The 14,270-nt window shown below is 46.9% G+C and overlaps 12 non-coding genes across 12 annotated transcripts; 11 read left to right on the top strand and 1 right to left on the bottom strand.

Moving 5' to 3' along the window:
* The first annotated feature begins 644 nt into the window (after positions 1–644).
* trnal-cag (transfer RNA leucine (anticodon CAG)) lies at positions 645–727 on the top strand. Its single transcript has one exon. It is a non-coding gene; the product is annotated as a tRNA-Leu (tRNA).
* An 814-nt stretch (positions 728–1,541) lies between these two features.
* On the top strand, positions 1,542–1,624 carry trnal-cag (transfer RNA leucine (anticodon CAG)). Its single transcript has one exon. It is a non-coding gene; the product is annotated as a tRNA-Leu (tRNA).
* A 492-nt stretch (positions 1,625–2,116) lies between these two features.
* On the bottom strand, positions 2,117–2,188 carry trnad-guc (transfer RNA aspartic acid (anticodon GUC)). Its single transcript has one exon. It is a non-coding gene; the product is annotated as a tRNA-Asp (tRNA).
* A 2,044-nt stretch (positions 2,189–4,232) lies between these two features.
* Positions 4,233–4,315, top strand: trnal-cag (transfer RNA leucine (anticodon CAG)). Its single transcript has one exon. It is a non-coding gene; the product is annotated as a tRNA-Leu (tRNA).
* Positions 4,316–5,129: 814 nt separating this feature from the next.
* trnal-aag (transfer RNA leucine (anticodon AAG)) lies at positions 5,130–5,212 on the top strand. The gene has a single exon. It is a non-coding gene; the product is annotated as a tRNA-Leu (tRNA).
* Positions 5,213–6,026: 814 nt separating this feature from the next.
* Positions 6,027–6,109, top strand: trnal-cag (transfer RNA leucine (anticodon CAG)). Its single transcript has one exon. It is a non-coding gene; the product is annotated as a tRNA-Leu (tRNA).
* Positions 6,110–6,923: 814 nt separating this feature from the next.
* trnal-aag (transfer RNA leucine (anticodon AAG)) lies at positions 6,924–7,006 on the top strand. Its single transcript has one exon. It is a non-coding gene; the product is annotated as a tRNA-Leu (tRNA).
* Positions 7,007–7,821: 815 nt separating this feature from the next.
* Positions 7,822–7,904, top strand: trnal-cag (transfer RNA leucine (anticodon CAG)). The gene has a single exon. It is a non-coding gene; the product is annotated as a tRNA-Leu (tRNA).
* An 814-nt stretch (positions 7,905–8,718) lies between these two features.
* On the top strand, positions 8,719–8,801 carry trnal-aag (transfer RNA leucine (anticodon AAG)). The gene has a single exon. It is a non-coding gene; the product is annotated as a tRNA-Leu (tRNA).
* Positions 8,802–10,512: 1,711 nt separating this feature from the next.
* Positions 10,513–10,595, top strand: trnal-cag (transfer RNA leucine (anticodon CAG)). Its single transcript has one exon. It is a non-coding gene; the product is annotated as a tRNA-Leu (tRNA).
* A 1,711-nt stretch (positions 10,596–12,306) lies between these two features.
* On the top strand, positions 12,307–12,389 carry trnal-cag (transfer RNA leucine (anticodon CAG)). Its single transcript has one exon. It is a non-coding gene; the product is annotated as a tRNA-Leu (tRNA).
* An 814-nt stretch (positions 12,390–13,203) lies between these two features.
* trnal-aag (transfer RNA leucine (anticodon AAG)) lies at positions 13,204–13,286 on the top strand. Its single transcript has one exon. It is a non-coding gene; the product is annotated as a tRNA-Leu (tRNA).
* The last annotated feature ends 984 nt before the right edge of the window (positions 13,287–14,270 follow it).

The raw sequence follows: 14,270 nt of genomic DNA, 5'->3' as shown, positions 1-14,270 counted from the left end.
TTTGTTTGCCTCAGGAGCCCTGTTAAACAACAGCCAAGACACTTGTTGCATGAGAATCTTCTGACCACAGCTCAACTAGCTGTGTTGTCACAACCTTCCACAGTGCTTTGGGCAGGACAGAATCATTAGCAAAAGCACATTGTTGATTATAAGGTCTTGGTTTGCACTTAACACCATAGTAAACGGGAAAGGGCTTTTGACCGAAGCAACCTGGCCTCATGTTAGGCTATTTGAAGGGGGCTATTGACATTTAGGCCGAAGATGGGTGAGAGTATCAAAACAATCATCACTTGGTGGCAGGCAGCTGATAAAAGACCTAGCTCTCCCCGTCGGGGAATCGAACCCCGATCTTCCGCGTGACAGGCAGAGATACTGTCCATTATACTAACGAGGAACTTCTGTGTGACTGATACAGTCGTCAGACGAAAAGACAACTATCGCCAAGGAGTGAAATAAGATTTTGGTGTCCCGTTTCAAGGTGCAGGAAAATTGCTATCACAGTCCCATCACTCAGAAGGAGAGTCTTCCATGAAGCTGCATGCCTCGTCAATATTCCCCTTCAACACGAACACAACGCAGACCCACATATTCGCTGGAATGATGCCTGGGCCCGCCGACAGTGTCGTCAAATATTCCTTTTAGTAGTCAGGATGGCCGAGCGGTCTAAGGCGCTGCGTTCAGGTCGCAGTCTCCCCTGGAGGCGTGGGTTCAAATCCCACTTCTGACATTGCAGACTTCTCCTAGAGAAACATTTTCACTGGCAAGGCAACCCAAGTTTACTCCTTGCTTAGCAATACCATGTCGTATTGCTATTCTGCCACTGCATCATCTTGTTTAAAGATTATTGTGGCCGCTTTACTTCCGAACAGTTCTTGCTTCCAAATGCTATGCCTACTTTTTGTTTGCCTCAGGAGCCCTGTTAAACAACAGCCAAGACACTTGTTGCATGAGAATCTTCTGACCACAGCTCAACTAGCTGTGTTGTCACAACCTTCCACAGTGCTTTGGGCAGGACAGAATCATTAGCAAAAGCACATTGTTGATTATAAGGTCTTGGTTTGCACTTAACACCATAGTAAACGGGAAAGGGCTTTTGACCGAAGCAACCTGGCCTCATGTTAGGCTATTTGAAGGGGGCTATTGACATTTAGGCCGAAGATGGGTGAGAGTATCAAAACAATCATCACTTGGTGGCAGGCAGCTGATAAAAGACCTAGCTCTCCCCGTCGGGGAATCGAACCCCGATCTTCCGCGTGACAGGCAGAGATACTGTCCATTATACTAACGAGGAACTTCTGTGTGACTGATACAGTCGTCAGACGAAAAGACAACTATCGCCAAGGAGTGAAATAAGATTTTGGTGTCCCGTTTCAAGGTGCAGGAAAATTGCTATCACAGTCCCATCACTCAGAAGGAGAGTCTTCCATGAAGCTGCATGCCTCGTCAATATTCCCCTTCAACACGAACACAACGCAGACCCACATATTCGCTGGAATGATGCCTGGGCCCGCCGACAGTGTCGTCAAATATTCCTTTTAGTAGTCAGGATGGCCGAGCGGTCTAAGGCGCTGCGTTCAGGTCGCAGTCTCCCCTGGAGGCGTGGGTTCAAATCCCACTTCTGACATTGCAGACTTCTCCTAGAGAAACATTTTCACTGGCAAGGCAACCCAAGTTTACTCCTTGCTTAGCAATACCATGTCGTATTGCTATTCTGCCACTGCATCATCTTGTTTAAAGATTATTGTGGCCGCTTTACTTCCGAACAGTTCTTGCTTCCAAATGCTATGCCTACTTTTTGTTTGCCTCAGGAGCCCTGTTAAACAACAGCCAAGACACTTGTTGCATGAGAATCTTCTGACCACAGCTCAACTAGCTGTGTTGTCACAACCTTCCACAGTGCTTTGGGCAGGACAGAATCATTAGCAAAAGCACATTGTTGATTATAAGGTCTTGGTTTGCACTTAACACCATAGTAAACGGGAAAGGGCTTTTGACCGAAGCAACCTGGCCTCATGTTAGGCTATTTGAAGGGGGCTATTGACATTTAGGCCGAAGATGCGTGAGAGTATCAAAACAATCATCACTTGGTGGCAGGCAGCTGATAAAAGACCTAGCTCTCCCCGTCGGGGAATCGAACCCCGATCTTCCGCGTGACAGGCGGAGATACTGTCCATTATACTAACGAGGAACTTCTGTGTGACTGATACAGTCGTCAGACGAAAAGACAACTATCGCCAAGGAGTGAAATAAGATTTTGGTGTCCCGTTTCAAGGTGCAGGAAAATTGCTATCACAGTCCCATCACTCAGAAGGAGAGTCTTCCATGAAGCTGCATGCCTCGTCAATATTCCCCTTCAACACGAACACAACGCAGACCCACATATTCGCTGGAATGATGCCTGGGCCCGCCGACAGTGTCGTCAAATATTCCTTTTAGTAGTCAGGATGGCGGAGCGGTCTAAGGTGCTGCGTTCAGGTCGCAGTCTCCCCTGGAGGCGTGGGTTCAAATCCCACTTCTGACATTGCAGACTTCTCCTAGAGAAACATTTTCACTGGCAAGGCAACCCAAGTTTACTCCTTGCTTAGCAATACCATGTCGTATTGCTATTCTGCCACTGCATCATCTTGTTTAAAGATTATTGTGGCCGCTTTACTTCCGAACAGTTCTTGCTTCCAAATGCTATGCCTACTTTTTGTTTGCCTCAGGAGCCCTGTTAAACAACAGCCAAGACACTTGTTGCATGAGAATCTTCTGAACACAGCTCAACTAGCTGTGTTGTCACAACCTTCCACAGTGCTTTGGGCAGGACAGAATCATTAGCAAAAGCACATTGTTGATTATAAGGTCTTGGTTTGCACTTAACACCATAGTAAACGGGAAAGGACTTTTGACCGAAGCAACCTGGCCTCATGTTAGGCTATTTGAAGGGGGCTATTGACATTTAGGCCGAAGATGGGTGAGAGTATCAAAACAATCATCACTTGGTGGCAGGCAGCTGATAAAAGACCTAGCTCTCCCCGTCGGGGAATCGAACCCCTATCTTCCGCGTGACAGGCGGAGATACTGTCCATTATACTAACGAGGAACTTCTGTGTGACTGATACAGTCGTCAGAGGAAAAGACAACTATCGCCAAGGAGTGAAATAAGATTTTGGTGTCCCGTTTCAAGGTGCAGGAAAATTGCTATCACAGTCCCATCACTCAGAAGGAGAGTCTTCCATGAAGCTGCATGCCTCGTCAATATTCCCCTTCAACACGAACACAACGCAGACCCACATATTCGCTGGAATGATGCCTTGGCCCGCCGACAGTGTCGTCAAATATTCCTTTTAGTAGTCAGGATGGCCGAGCGGTCTAACGCGCTGCGTTCAGGTCGCAGTCTCCCCTGGAGGCGTGGGTTCAAATCCCACTTCTGACATTGCAGACTTCTCCTAGAGAAACATTTTCACTGGCAAGGCAACCCAAGTTTACTTCTTGCTTAGCAATACCATGTCGTATTGCTATTCTGCCACTGCATCATCTTGTTTAAAGATTATTGTGGCCGCTTTACTTCCGAACAGTTCTTGCTTCCAAATGCTATGCCTACTTTTTGTTTGCCTCAGGAGCCCTGTTAAACAACAGCCAAGACACTTGTTGCATGAGAATCTTCTGACCACAGCTCAACTAGCTGTGTTGTCACAACCTTCTACAGTGCTTTGGGCAGGACAGAATCATTACCAAAAGCACATTGTTGATTATAAGGTCTTGGTTTGCACTTAACACCATAGTAAACGGGAAAGGACTTTTGACCGAAGCAACCTGGCCTCATGTTAGGCTATTTGAAGGGGGCTATTGACATTTAGGCCGAAGATGGGTGAGAGTATCAAAACAATCATCACTTGGTGGCAGGCAGCTGATAAAAGACCTAGCTCTCCCCGTCGGGGAATCGAACCCCTATCTTCCGCGTGACAGGCGGAGATACTGTCCATTATACTAACGAGGAACTTCTGTGTGACTGATACAGTCGTCAGACGAAAAGACAACTATCGCCAAGGAGTGAAATAAGATTTTGGTGTCCCGTTTCAAGGTGCAGGAAAATTGCTATCACAGTCCCATCACTCAGAAGGAGAGTCTTCCATGAAGCTGCATGCCTCGTCAATATTCCCCTTCAACACGAACACAACGCAGACCCACATATTCGCTGGAATGATGCCTGGGCCCGCCGACAGTGTTGTCAAATATTCCTTTTAGTAGTCAGGATGGCCGAGCGGTCTAAGGCGCTGCGTTCAGGTCGCAGTCTCCCCTGGAGGCGTGGGTTCAAATCCCACTTCTGACATTGCAGACTTCTCCTAGAGAAACATTTTCACTGGCAAGGCAACCCAAGTTTACTCCTTGCTTAGCAATACCATGTCGTATTGCTATTCTGCCACTGCATCATCTTGTTTAAAGATTATTGTGGCCGCTTTACTTCCGAACAGTTCTTGCTTCCAAATGCTATGCCTACTTTTTGTTTGCCTCAGGAGCCCTGTTAAACAACAGCCAAGACACTTGTTGCATGAGAATCTTCTGACCACAGCTCAACTAGCTGTGTTGTCACAACCTTCCACAGTGCTTTGGGCAGGACAGAATCATTAGCAAAAGCACATTGTTGATTACAAGGTCTTGGTTTGCACTTAACACCATAGTAAACGGGAAAGGGCTTTTGACCGAAGCAACCTGGCCTCATGTTAGGCTATTTGAAGGGGGCTATTGACATTTAGGCCGATGATGCGTGAGAGTATCAAAACAATCATCACTTGGTGGCAGGCAGCTGATAAAAGCCCATTTTCTCCCCGTCGGAGAATCGAACCCCTATCTTCCACGTGACAGGCGGAGATACTGTCCATTATACTAACGAGGAATTTCTGTGTGACTGATACAGTCGTCAGATGAAAAGACAACTATCGCCAAGGAGTGAAATAAGATTTTGGTGTCCCGTTTCAAGGTGCAGGAAAATTGCTATCACAGTCCCATCACTCAGAAGGAGAGTCTTCCATGAAGCTACATGCCTCGTCAATATTCCCCTTCAACACGAACACAACGCAGACCCACATATTCACTGGAATGATGCCTGGGCCCGCCGACAGTGTCGTCAAATACTCCTTTTAGTAGTCAGGATGGCCGAGCGGTCTAAGGCGCTGTGTTAAGGTCGCAGTCTCCCCTGGAGGCGTGGGTTCAAATCCCACTTCTGACATTGCAGACTTCTCCTAGAGAACCATTTTCTCTGGCAAGGCCACTCAAGTTTACTCCTTGCTTAGCAATACCATGTCATATTGCTATTCTGCCACTGCATCATCTAGTTTAAAGATTATTGTGGCCGCTTTACCTCAGAAGAGTTCTTGCTTCCAAATGCTATGCCTACTTTTTGTTTGCCTCAGGAGCCCTGTTAAACAACAGCCAAGACACTTGTTGCATGAGAATCTTCTGACCACAGCTCAACTAGCTGTGTTGTCACAACCTTCTACAGTGCTTTGGGCAGGACAGAATCATTACCAAAAGCACATTGTTGATTATAAGGTCTTGGTTTGCACTTAACACCATAGTAAACGGGAAAGGACTTTTGACCGAAGCAACCTGGCCTCATGTTAGGCTATTTGAAGGGGGCTATTGACATTTAGGCCGAAGATGGGTGAGAGTATCAAAACAATCATCACTTGGTGGCAGGCAGCTGATAAAAGACCTAGCTCTCCCCGTCGGGGAATCGAACCCCTATCTTCCGCGTGACAGGCGGAGATACTGTCCATTATACTAACGAGGAACTTCTGTGTGACTGATACAGTCGTCAGACGAAAAGACAACTATCGCCAAGGAGTGAAATAAGATTTTGGTGTCCCGTTTCAAGGTGCAGGAAAATTGCTATCACAGTCCCATCACTCAGAAGGAGAGTCTTCCATGAAGCTGCATGCCTCGTCAATATTCCCCTTCAACACGAACACAACGCAGACCCACATATTCGCTGGAATGATGCCTGGGCCCGCCGACAGTGTTGTCAAATATTCCTTTTAGTAGTCAGGATGGCCGAGCGGTCTAAGGCGCTGCGTTCAGGTCGCAGTCTCCCCTGGAGGCGTGGGTTCAAATCCCACTTCTGACATTGCAGACTTCTCCTAGAGAAACATTTTCACTGGCAAGGCAACCCAAGTTTACTCCTTGCTTAGCAATACCATGTCGTATTGCTATTCTGCCACTGCATCATCTTGTTTAAAGATTATTGTGGCCGCTTTACTTCCGAACAGTTCTTGCTTCCAAATGCTATGCCTACTTTTTGTTTGCCTCAGGAGCCCTGTTAAACAACAGCCAAGACACTTGTTGCATGAGAATCTTCTGACCACAGCTCAACTAGCTGTGTTGTCACAACCTTCCACAGTGCTTTGGGCAGGACAGAATCATTAGCAAAAGCACATTGTTGATTACAAGGTCTTGGTTTGCACTTAACACCATAGTAAACGGGAAAGGGCTTTTGACCGAAGCAACCTGGCCTCATGTTAGGCTATTTGAAGGGGGCTATTGACATTTAGGCCGATGATGCGTGAGAGTATCAAAACAATCATCACTTGGTGGCAGGCAGCTGATAAAAGCCCATTTTCTCCCCGTCGGAGAATCGAACCCCTATCTTCCACGTGACAGGCGGAGATACTGTCCATTATACTAACGAGGAATTTCTGTGTGACTGATACAGTCGTCAGATGAAAAGACAACTATCGCCAAGGAGTGAAATAAGATTTTGGTGTCCCGTTTCAAGGTGCAGGAAAATTGCTATCACAGTCCCATCACTCAGAAGGAGAGTCTTCCATGAAGCTACATGCCTCGTCAATATTCCCCTTCAACACGAACACAACGCAGACCCACATATTCACTGGAATGATGCCTGGGCCCGCCGACAGTGTCGTCAAATACTCCTTTTAGTAGTCAGGATGGCCGAGCGGTCTAAGGCGCTGTGTTAAGGTCGCAGTCTCCCCTGGAGGCGTGGGTTCAAATCCCACTTCTGACATTGCAGACTTCTCCTAGAGAACCATTTTCTCTGGCAAGGCCACTCAAGTTTACTCCTTGCTTAGCAATACCATGTCATATTGCTATTCTGCCACTGCATCATCTAGTTTAAAGATTATTGTGGCCGCTTTACCTCAGAAGAGTTCTTGCTTCCAAATGCTATGCCTACTTTTTGTTTGCCTCAGGAGCCCTGTTAAACAACAGCCAAGACACTTGTTGCATGAGAATCTTATGACCACAGCTCAACAAGCTGTGTTGTCACAACCTTCTACAGTGCTTTGGGCAGGACAGAATCATTACCAAAAGGCACATTGTTGATTATAAGGTCTTGGTTTGCACTTAACACCATAGTAAACGGGAAAGGACTTTTGACCGAAGCAACCTGGCCTCATGTTAGGCTATTTGAAGGGGGCTATTGACATTTAGGCCGAAGATGGGTGAGAGTATCAAAACAATCATCACTTGGTGGCAGGCAGCTGATAAAAGACCTAGCTCTCCCCGTCGGGGAATCGAACCCCTATCTTCCGCGTGACAGGCGGAGATACTGTCCATTATACTAACGAGGAACTTCTGTGTGACTGATACAGTCGTCAGACGAAAAGACAACTATCGCCAAGGAGTGAAATAAGATTTTGGTGTCCCGTTTCAAGGTGCAGGAAAATTGCTATCACAGTCCCATCACTCAGAAGGAGAGTCTTCCATGAAGCTGCATGCCTCGTCAATATTCCCCTTCAACACGAACACAACGCAGACCCACATATTCGCTGGAATGATGCCTGGACCCGCCGACAGTGTCGTCAAATATTCCTTTTAGTAGTCAGGATGGCCGAGCGGTCCAAGGCGCTGTGTTCAGGTCGCAGTCTCCCCTGGAGGCGTGGGTTCAAATCCCACTTCTGACATTGCAGACTTCTCCTAGAGAAACATTTTCTCTGGCAAGGCAACCCAAGTTTACTCCTTGCTTAGCAATACCATGTCGTATTGCTATTCTGCCACCGCATCATCTTGTTTAAAGATTATTGTGGCCGCTTTACTTCCGAACAGTTCTTGCTTCCAAATGCTATGCCTACTTTTTGTTTGCCTCAGGAGCCCTGTTAAACAACAGCCAAGACACTTGTTGCATGAGAATCTTCTGACCACAGCTCAACTAGCTGTGTTGTCACAACCTTCCACAGTGCTTTGGGCAGGACAGAATCATTAGCAAAAGCACATTGTTGATTATAAGGTCTTGGTTTGCACTTAACACCATAGTAAACGGGAAAGGACTTTTGACCGAAGCAACCTGGCCTCATGTTAGGCTATTTGAAGGGGGCTATTGACATTTAGGCCGAAGATGGGTGAGAGTATCAAAACAATCATCACTTGGTGGCAGGCAGCTGATAAAAGACCTAGCTATCCCTGTAGGGGAATCGATCCCCGATCTTCCGCGTGACAGGCGGAGATACTGTCCATTATACTAACGAGGAACTTCTGTGTAACTGATACAGTCGTCAGACGAAAAGACAACTATCGCCAAGGAGTGAAATAAGATTTTGGTGTCCCGTTTCAAGGTGCAGGAAAATTGCTATCAAAGTCCCATCACTCAGAAGGAGAGTCTTCCATGAAGCTGCATGCCTCGTCAATATTCCCCTTCAACACGAACACAACGCAGACCCACATATTCGCTGGAATGATGCCTGGACCCGCCGACAGTGTCGTCAAATATTCCTTTTAGTAGTCAGGATGGCCGAGCGGTCTAAGGCGCTGCGTTAAGGTCGCAGTCTCCCCTGGAGGCGTGGGTTCAAATCCCACTTCTGACATTGCAGACTTCTCCTAGAGAAACATTTTCTCTGGCAAGGCAACCCAAGTTTACTCCTTGCTTAGCAATACCATGTCGTATTGCTATTCTGCCACCGCATCATCTTGTTTAAAGATTATTGTGGCCGCTTTACTTCCGAACAGTTCTTGCTTCCAAATGCTATGCCTACTTTTTGTTTGCCTCAGGAGCCCTGTTAAACAACAGCCAAGACACTTGTTGCATGAGAATCTTCTGACCACAGCTCAACTAGCTGTGTTGTCACAACCTTCCACAGTGCTTTGGGCAGGACAGAATCATTAGCAAAAGCACATTGTTGATTATAAGGTCTTGGTTTGCACTTAACACCATAGTAAACGGGAAAGGACTTTTGACCGAAGCAACCTGGCCTCATGTTAGGCTATTTGAAGGGGGCTATTGACATTTAGGCCGAAGATGGGTGAGAGTATCAAAACAATCATCACTTGGTGGCAGGCAGCTGATAAAAGACCTAGCTCTCCCTGTAGGGGAATCTAACCCCGATCTTCCGCGTGACAGGCGGAGATACTGTCCATTATACTAACGAGGAACTTCTGTGTAACTGATACAGTCGTCAGACGAAAAGACAACTATCGCCAAGGAGTGAAATAAGATTTTGGTGTCCCGTTTCAAGGTGCAGGAAAATTGCTATCACAGTCCCATCACTCAGAAGGAGAGTCTTCCATGAAGCTGCATGCCTCGTCAATATTCCCCTTCAACACGAACACAACGCAGACCCACATATTCGCTGGAATGATGCCTAGGCCCGCCGACAGTGTCGTCAAATATTCCTTTTAGTAGTCAGGATGGCGGAGTGGTCTAAGGTGCTGCGTTCAGGTCGCAGTCTCCCCTGGAGGCGTGGGTTCAAATCCCACTTCTGACATTGCAGACTTCTCCTGGAGAAACATTTTCACTGGCAAGGCAACCCAAGTTTACTCCTTGCTTAGCAATACCATGTCGTATTGCTATTCTGCCACTGCATCATCTTGTTTAAAGATTATTGTGGCCGCTTTACTTCCGAACAGTTCTTGCTTCCAAATGCTATGCCTACTTTTTGTTTGCCTCAGGAGCCCTGTTAAACAACAGCCAAGACACTTGTTGCATGAGAATCTTCTGACCACAGCTCAACTAGCTGTGTTGTCACAACCTTCCACAGTGCTTTGGGCAGGACAGAATCATTAGCAAAAGCACATTGTTGATTATAAGGTCTTGGTTTGCACTTAACACCATAGTAAACGGGAAAGGGCTTTTGACCGAAGCAACCTGGCCTCATGTTAGGCTATTTGAAGGGGGCTATTGACATTTAGGCCGAAGATGGGTGAGAGTATCAAAACAATCATCACTTGGTGGCAGGCAGCTGATAAAAGACCTAGCTCTCCCCTTCGGGGAATCGAACCTCGATCTTCCGCGTGACAGGCGGAGATACTGTCCATTATACTAACGAGGAATTTCTGTGTGACTGATACAGTCGTCAGACGAAAAGACAACTATCGCCAAGGAGTGAAATAAGATTTTGGTGTCCCGTTTCAAGGTGCAGGAAAATTGCTATCACAGTCCCATCACTCAGAAGGAGAGTCTTCCATGAAGCTGCATGCCTCGTCAATATTCCCCTTCAACACGAACACAACGCAGACCCACATGTTCGCTGGAATGATGCCTGGGCCCGCCGACAGTGTCGTCAAATATTCCTTTTAGTAGTCAGGATGGCCGAGCGGTCTAAGGCGCTGCGTTCAGGTCGCAGTCTCCCCTGGAGGCGTGGGTTCAAATCCCACTTCTGACATTGCAGACTTCTCCTAGAGAAACATTTTCACTGGCAAGGCAACCCAAGTTTACTCCTTGCTTAGCAATACCATGTCGTATTGCTATTCTGCCACTGCATCATCTTGTTTAAAGATTATTGTGGCCGCTTTACTTCCGAACAGTTCTTGCTTCCAAATGCTATGCCTACTTTTTGTTTGCCTCAGGAGCCCTGTTAAACAACAGCCAAGACACTTGTTGCATGAGAATCTTCTGACCACAGCTCAACTAGCTGTGTTGTCACAACCTTCCACAGTGCTTTGGGCAGGACAGAATCATTAGCAAAAGCACATTGTTGATTATAAGGTCTTGGTTTGCACTTAACACCATAGTAAACGGGAAAGGGCTTTTGACCGAAGCAACCTGGCCTCATGTTAGGCTATTTGAAGGGGGCTATTGACATTTAGGCCGAAGATGCGTGAGAGTATCAAAACAATCATCACTTGGTGGCAGGCAGCTGATAAAAGACCTAGCTCTCCCCGTCGGGGAATCGAACCCCGATCTTCCGCGTGACAGGCAGAGATACTGTCCATTATACTAACGAGAAACTTCTGTGTGACTGATACAGTCGTCAGACGAAAAGACAACTATCGCCAAGGAGTGAAATAAGATTTTGGTGTCCCGTTTCAAGGTGCAGGAAAATTGCTATCACAGTCCCATCACTCAGAAGGAGAGTCTTCCATGAAGCTGCATGCCTCGTCAATATTCCCCTTCAACACGAACACAACGCAGACCCACATATTCGCTGGAATGATGCCTGGGCCCGCCGACAGTGTCGTCAAATATTCCTTTTAGTAGTCAGGATGGCCGAGCAGTCTAAGGCGCTGCGTTCAGGTCGCAGTCTCCCCTGGAGGCGTGGGTTCAAATCCCACTTCTGACATTGCAGACTTCTCCTAGACAATCATTTTCACTGGCAAGGCAACCCAAGTTTACTTCTTGCTTAGCAATACCATGTCGTATTGCTATTCTGCCACTGCATCATCTTGTTTAAAGATTATTGTGGCCGCTTTACTTCCGAACAGTTCTTGCTTCCAAATGCTATGCCTACTTTTTGTTTGCCTCAGGAGCCCTGTTAAACAACAGCCAAGACACTTGTTGCATGAGAATCTTCTGACCACAGCTCAACTAGCTGTGTTGTCACAACCTTCTACAGTGCTTTGGGCAGGACAGAATCATTAGCAAAAGCACATTGTTGATTATAAGGTCTTGGTTTGCACTTAACACCATAGTAAACGGGAAAGGACTTTTGACCGAAGCAACCTGGCCTCATGTTAGGCTATTTGAAGGGGGCTATTGACATTTAGGCCGAAGATGGGTGAGAGTATCAAAACAATCATCACTTGGTGGCAGGCAGCTGATAAAAGACCTAGCTCTCCCCGTCGGGGAATCGAACCCCTATCTTCCGCGTGACAGGCGGAGATACTGTCCATTATACTAACGAGGAACTTCTGTGTGACTGATACAGTCGTCAGACGAAAAGACAACTATCGCCAAGGAGTGAAATAAGATTTTGGTGTCCCGTTTCAAGGTGCAGGAAAATTGCTATCACAGTCCCATCACTCAGAAGGAGAGTCTTCCATGAAGCTGCATGCCTCGTCAATATTCCCCTTCAACACGAACACAACGCAGACCCACATATTCGCTGGAATGATGCCTGGGCCCGCCGACAGTGTTGTCAAATATTCCTTTTAGTAGTCAGGATGGCCGAGCGGTCTAAGGCGCTGCGTTCAGGTCGCAGTCTCCCCTGGAGGCGTGGGTTCAAATCCCACTTCTGACATTGCAGACTTCTCCTAGAGAAACATTTTCACTGGCAAGGCAACCCAAGTTTACTCCTTGCTTAGCAATACCATGTCGTATTGCTATTCTGCCACTGCATCATCTTGTTTAAAGATTATTGTGGCCGCTTTACTTCCGAACAGTTCTTGCTTCCAAATGCTATGCCTACTTTTTGTTTGCCTCAGGAGCCCTGTTAAACAACAGCCAAGACACTTGTTGCATGAGAATCTTCTGACCACAGCTCAACTAGCTGTGTTGTCACAACCTTCCACAGTGCTTTGGGCAGGACAGAATCATTAGCAAAAGCACATTGTTGATTATAAGGTCTTGGTTTGCACTTAACACCATAGTAAACGGGAAAGGGCTTTTGACCGAAGCAACCTGGCCTCATGTTAGGCTATTTGAAGGGGGCTATTGACATTTAGGCCGAAGATGCGTGAGAGTATCAAAACAATCATCACTTGGTGGCAGGCAGCTGATAAAAGCCCATTTTCTCCCCGTCGGAGAATCGAACCCCTATCTTCCACGTGACAGGCGGAGATACTGTCCATTATACTAACGAGGAATTTCTGTGTGACTGATACAGTCGTCAGATGAAAAGACAACTATCGCCAAGGAGTGAAATAAGATTTTGGTGTCCCGTTTCAAGGTGCAGGAAAATTGCTATCACAGTCCCATCACTCAGAAGGAGAGTCTTCCATGAAGCTACATGCCTCGTCAATATTCCCCTTCAACACGAACACAACGCAGACCCACATATTCACTGGAATGATGCCTGGGCCCGCCGACAGTGTCGTCAAATACTCCTTTTAGTAGTCAGGATGGCCGAGCAGTCTAAGGCGCTGTGTTAAGGTCGCAGTCTCCCCTGGAGGCGTGGGTTCAAATCCCACTTCTGACATTGCAGACTTCTCCTAGAGAACCATTTTCTCTGGCAAGGCCACTCAAGTTTACTCCTTGCTTAGCAATACCATGTCATATTGCTATTCTGCCACTGCATCATCTAGTTTAAAGATTATTGTGGCCGCTTTACCTCAGAAGAGTTCTTGCTTCCAAATGCTATGCCTACTTTTTGTTTGCCTCAGGAGCCCTGTTAAACAACAGCCAAGACACTTGTTGCATGAGAATCTTATGACCACAGCTCAACAAGCTGTGTTGTCACAACCTTCTACAGTGCTTTGGGCAGGACAGAATCATTACCAAAAGGCACATTGTTGATTATAAGGTCTTGGTTTGCACTTAACACCATAGTAAACGGGAAAGGACTTTTGACCGAAGCAACCTGGCCTCATGTTAGGCTATTTGAAGGGGGCTATTGACATTTAGGCCGAAGATGGGTGAGAGTATCAAAACAATCATCACTTGGTGGCAGGCAGCTGATAAAAGACCTAGCTCTCCCCGTCGGGGAATCGAACCCCTATCTTCCGCGTGACAGGCGGAGATACTGTCCATTATACTAACGAGGAACTTCTGTGTGACTGATACAGTCGTCAGACGAAAAGACAACTATCGCCAAGGAGTGAAATAAGATTTTGGTGTCCCGTTTCAAGGTGCAGGAAAATTGCTATCACAGTCCCATCACTCAGAAGGAGAGTCTTCCATGAAGCTGCATGCCTCGTCAATATTCCCCTTCAACACGAACACAACGCAGACCCACATATTCGCTGGAATGATGCCTGGGCCCGCCGACAGTGTTGTCAAATATTCCTTTTAGTAGTCAGGATGGCCGAGCGGTCTAAGGCGCTGCGTTCAGGTCGCAGTCTCCCCTGGAGGCGTGGAATCAAATCCCACTTCTGACATTGCAGACTTCTCCTAGAGAAACATTTTCACTGGCAAGGCAACCCAAGTTTACTCCTTGCTTAGCAATACCATGTCGTATTGCTAT

Source organism: Odontesthes bonariensis, chromosome 5, assembly GCF_027942865.1.
Source record: "Odontesthes bonariensis isolate fOdoBon6 chromosome 5, fOdoBon6.hap1, whole genome shotgun sequence".
NCBI classification, from domain to species: domain Eukaryota; kingdom Metazoa; phylum Chordata; class Actinopteri; order Atheriniformes; family Atherinopsidae; genus Odontesthes; species Odontesthes bonariensis.
This window is presented reverse-complemented; position numbering and strand designations above follow the sequence as displayed.